Below are 5,592 nucleotides of genomic sequence, written 5' to 3'. Positions count from 1 at the left end.
AAAACCCACCAAGATTTCACTGGTAAGGAAGTGGCAACAAATCAACTCTTAGGGAGGAGTGTGTGGTGAGCTTGAAACTCAAACCAAGTGTGACAGCCTCAGCCCCACCCTGGGCTGCTGACTCAGGACCAAGAGGAAGAGGGAGCTGCCAGACTTCATGATTTCTGTAAACAGTTCTTGAAAGAGAAACCACACACTTGTCTTTCTGCCAGCCCCCAGCTTCTCCTGGGAGCTTACAGTCCAGCTATTGTCTTTTCTCTGACACCCGAGGGCAGGGCTTCTCATCTTGAGCTCTATGGACCTCCAAGGGGTGGAAAGAATTTAGGGGGTCTGTGAACTTGGATGGGAAAATTTTTTGATCATTTTCCACTAACCTCTAACAGAAATTTAGCATTTCCTCAAACTAGGAATGTAGGCAGCCAGCATAATAGTATTAATAGTATCTGTGACTTTATCCCCAATAGAAATCACAAATATTTTCGTATCAGATTACAGTTATTGTATCTCAGGAAAGTTACTTATGCTCATCATCACTTCAGAACTTCTAATCTATAGACTTGCCACTCAGTCTTGTAACTTAATGCATTATTAAAGTAGTAACATAACTAGATCATAATTTCTTAAAAGTATTTTATAACTATTTCAATATGATTCATTTCCTTTTTAATTCTATGCATTATATTTTATGCATCTGAAAACATTATTCTGAGAAGGAGTCCAGAGGTTTCACCAAACTGCTAGAGGGACCCATGATCTAAAAGGGATTGAGACCCCAGCCCTGGATCTTGGCACTCTCCTGCTCCACTGGCCTCATTTCTGCTCCACAGAACATTCCCTGTCTTACTGGAGGGCTCGAAAGCATTAGCATGCTAGTGCTGTGACATTGGGCAAGTTAAATTTTCCCTGCTGTTTCTTAACCTTCAGAATGGGGAATAATAACACTACCTACTTTTATAGGGTTGTAGTGATGATTCAATGAGTTAATCAGTGTAAAGAGCTTAGTGCCCAACCAATAGTAAGTGCTTGTAAGTATTAGCTATTTTTATTGTTGTTGTCATTTCATATCAATTATCTCACTAATATCTGCTATTATTATCTCCATTTTTAGAAAAAGGAAACTGGGGCTTAGAGAGGTGAAATGACTGACCCAAGGGTACACACAAGGAAATGGCAGAGCCAGAGTTCAAAGTCAGGTCTGTGGGATTCACAAGCCCAGCAGATGGCGCTGTCCACCACATCACAGATTGGGAGTGATGCCCCCCCCCCCCCAAAGAGGAGACAGGGACCATCAACAGGGGGCTTAGTTGGGAATGGACAACAAGCTCTGCACCCTCCTGCTTTCCCTTCCCAACTTATTCCTACTGTCCACACATCCACTTGATGGCGGGGGGGCGGGGGGGGGAGGGGTGGTGCTCCCAGTTCCACTTGCATACCGTCAGCCCTCATCCAGATCTCAGGAAGCCAGTCGTCCTCCCAAAGGCTACTGCCAGTGCAGCCCCCATGTGCAAAGGGGACAAATGAGCACCAAGCTCATTTGGGGTCATGAACCAGCCTCTGCTCAAGCCTCTGCTATGGAGCCAGCCTCTGCTCAAGCCTCTGCTGTGGAGCATTGGGGTCAGGGGCAGGGGAGTGATTGGGGACTCAGAAAGGCAGGAGCTTGTCTGGGGAGTGAAGGCAGCATCGTGGAGGAAGTGGTCTTGGAGTGGAGGAGATCGCCAGTTGGAGTGGGGCCAGGAGTGCTTATGAATTTTTAAAGCAGAGGGAATAGAGTGCGCAAAGGGCCAGAGGCATAAAAGGGCCCGGGATGTAAGGAAAGAAGAAAGTAATTCAGGATGTCTGGAGTTTGGACTGAATGGAAGAGGGAAGAAGGTTGGCATGGGCAGATGAGACGGCATAGGTAGTTTATTTATAACCAGCTAGTGAGGAAGGCCAGAACCGAGTCCACAAGTCTTCCAATAGAGGAAGGAAAGCCATTGAAGGGTTTTTGTATAGGAGCAACAGGAGCAGATTTGTGCGTTCAAAGGACCATGCCCACCCACACTACAAGCAGGCGTGTAGAAGGTGGATTGATTAGAAGGGGTTGAGACTGGAGGCTGGTTAGACCAGCAGGGAGGCTACTTCAGCAGTCCAGGGGAGAGATGGCGGGGGGAGGGCTAAACTGGGTGGGGAGGAGTCTGGAACCTGTGACACTCCTTCTGGCTCACGTGTCTGCACTAAGTGGTGAGGAGGAGGTAGGACCAAACCGGCAATTGCTCGGGGCACTTGCCCTCCTCAAGTTTGGTTGTGGATGGAAAGGCTTCCTTGGGCCAGAGGACAGTCGCCATGAATTCACAGACTAACACCTTCCACTTTAGCCTCTTTCTCGTATTAACAGTACACAGCAAGAGCAGAATAAAAAGCCAGGACCTTATTTTCTGGCCCTGCCCTCCTGGGAGAGTAGCCGAGGTGAGGGGCCCCAGCTGTACCCCTCTGTGCGGCAGGCAGGAAGGGCACAGGGGCCGTGAAGAACAGGTCAGAGCCTGCCCTCTGTCAAAGGAAATATCCACCCTCCTAAGCCTTTCAGAGACTATTTTCTTCCAAGTAGGTCCCGCTGTTACCAGGGCAACCGAGAACCCTGGGCTTTGTGTTTCTGTGTCTGTGGAGTCCCTGGGGAGAAGTGGTCTGCCGAGCTTTCCCTTGTCTGGGCAGGATGCAGGAAGTGCTAGCCGGAGGTAGAGCCCCATCCCCATTTGGGGGTAATCTCTTGCCTTGTTAATGCCTGTCCTCATCCCCTGGGAGGGGCCAAGGCCCCAGGGGAGTCAGTTCTGCCGGTCAGGGGTTAAGGCTTAGGACCTGGTTTCTCAAAGTCAGATTTCTGCACTGATCCGATGGCACACCTCTCTCAGGAGGTGCAATCTAAGCAGGTGTCCTGGAGGGGCGAGCTCACACCAGATCATGGTACATGCTGGGGGATCATTGAACAAATATTTCTTGATTACTTACTGTGTGCTAGCTCAGGATCTCCAGGCTGGTTCCTGCTCCAGGGAACTCTATGGGAAGTCTCAGGACCAAACTGGCTGCTAAATATCATGCGGGCTAGTTGGTCCCCAATGCTCTTTTCTGCACCGGGCTGAGCTGGTCATTAGAATTGCCTAGGGAGCTTTTCAGAAATAGAAATTCCTGGACATTCTGATTCTACCAGCGTGGGTTGTGAGTGGAGGGTGGAGGTTAAGAGTTATGGAGGTCTAACCGCTGGAGTTCACAGTCAAACGCTGCAAATGGAGCAAGTGACCTTGAGCTGCCAGTTTCCTCACAAAATGAATGAGAGGAACAGTCAAGCCTCCTTCACAGGCAGCAAGCTTTTCTCTGCCTTCCTCCATACCTTGGGAACAGAGTTTTTATGACTCTTGCCACCCTCGTCACCCTTCTACTGCCCCCACTCTTTCCTTCCTTCCTTCTTCCTGGCTTTTGCTCTATTTTCCTATTTTGGGCATGCAAAAGGGCTTCTGTGAGATGCAACCTGGTCACCTTCCATTGGGCAGCCAGGATCCCAGGTGGGCCCTGTCCATCTCCTGGGTCTCGCGCTCACTCTGTTGCAGCAGCCCCAGAAGGTATTAGCATTTCTGGTAGCCATGGCAGTCTGCTGATTCATCCTGAGCCCCCATCAACTCAGGTTTTCAGATTTTTTTTTCACAAGTTTCTTCTCATCCACATCTTCCCCACTCGGGCTTCTGCAGATGGTTTTCGGAACTTAACTGCAAGATCTCACAAGTGCACCTAGTAAAGGTCATTTCAGTACATCCTTCCAAGTTAGAGAGATTGCGGGGGTGCTCCTGATTCCATTTTGGAGGGGATCCTCTGGTCCTCCAAGCTTCATGCCATCTGCAGATGCCCTCGGCAAGCTACCTCTAGGTCTCCATCCAGCGGCCCATTTATTCACTCACTTCTTAGTTTATGTACCAAACTGGGGTTGCGATCCTACTGTGTATCCAGCCATGTGCTGGGCCCCAGGGACTAGGTAGGTGAGGAAACTGTGTTCTGAGCAGGAATGGGACTCACACAGGGTCCCAAATCCAGTCAGTGGTGGGGCCGGACTGGAATTCAGGGTTTTTTCCCCTATACTCATAGGGCTCCCCACTGCAGGGGTGGGCAAGGCTGACCTTGCTCTTACTTTCCCCCGCCTGCTCTGATGGGCCATCGCACACTCAATCTGGGATCACCTATTCCCTACCTGCAATGGCGTGAGAAACTCCAGGGGGTGCTGGAGACTTTATCTGACCCCCTGAAGCAGAAAGGGGAACCCTAGTGCTCACTGATGCTGCTCACAGCCCCACAGCCCTGTCCCTCCCCAGAAGGGGCAGTCAGCCACACACTCATGCATACTCATCGCAGTAAACTCAGCCCTACCACTGGCCTGGCTTGCTCTGGAGGCCCTTCCCTGCAGGGCAGAACTGACTGGTTCTGGAGCCTCCAGAGAGAGGGCACCTGATGCATACCTGGTTGCTTTGGCAAAGACCCAGAATCCAGTCAGGTTGAGGCTTGAGCTCGTCAGGGGGCTTTCCTGGGAAAGGGCATGGAGTATCAGAGTTGAGAGAGTACGGGTCTGGGAGTCACAAAGACCCAAGTCCCCCATGCAACCTAATATCTCTGAAATTCAGGTCCCTCGGCTCTAAAAGAAAACACCATTACCTGCCTCACTGAGTGTGGGAATGAAATGTGGTGAAAGTGTCTGGCACACAGTCAGAAACAAGCTGGCTTCCTCCCTCCCTCCCTCCCCCATAAAGAGGCAAAGCAAGTGCAACTCTGATGCCTGGCTTCGTTTCTCACCGCACGCCTGTACAGTGGCAGGGCAAGAGGACAGGTGGGCAGGACAGAGCAGACCCGGGAAACAGGAGGGCCACTGGAGGGGAGGCAGAGAGGGGCGAAGCATCCCTGGAGCTGACGAATGGGCAGCTGCGGTGCTGTGATAGAGCCACTTAGCAGCTGTAAACTTTGGGCCAGTGACTTCTCCTCTCTAAGCCAGTTTCCTCATCTGTAAGATGGGAGTGAGATGAAATAATGGATGTGTAGTGCCTGGAACGGCACTTATACCTGGTAGGGGGTATAAGTCCATAAACGTTCTCACCCACTGTCCCAGGGGAAGAAATTTCAACTCATGGCTGGGAAACTTGAGCAAATCCCAGAATGGGATTCAGGTTCTTCTGCCCCCACAATCTGTGAGGAGCAGTGAAATCTTGCTGGAGGGTGTCTGCGTGGACTGCTCTAGGGATGTATTTAAAAATCTTCACCAGCTTTCTCACTGGTGTCCCATAGCACCATCTAGTGCCAAGAAGTGGAAGGGCCCCCCCTTCCCCGATGTGGGCCCCCTCCCTCCCTCCAAAGTCCTGTGTGTGGGTGTGTGTGCGGGGGTGTGTGTGTTTGGGGGCCAGGGGGGCAGCACTGTTATAGGATGGTAGGGTAGGGCTAGACCACTCATACCTTTATGTCTTTATATTACTGGAGAACTAATGCTGTTTTTCAAGATACCTAGTCCCTCCACTTCCCTCCTGACAACTTCTGCCATCCACAAACTCGGTAGGCTAGGGCCCTTAGTTTCCTCATCGAAGGATGTCA

This window comes from Delphinapterus leucas, chromosome X, assembly GCF_059928025.1.
Source record: "Delphinapterus leucas isolate spDelLeu-1000000601 "Yukka" chromosome X, BTC_Dleu_Yukka2, whole genome shotgun sequence".
In the NCBI taxonomy this organism is placed as follows: Eukaryota; Metazoa; Chordata; class Mammalia; order Artiodactyla; family Monodontidae; genus Delphinapterus; species Delphinapterus leucas.
The sequence above is the reverse complement of the archived record's forward strand: the minus strand, read 5'-3'. Positions refer to the sequence as shown.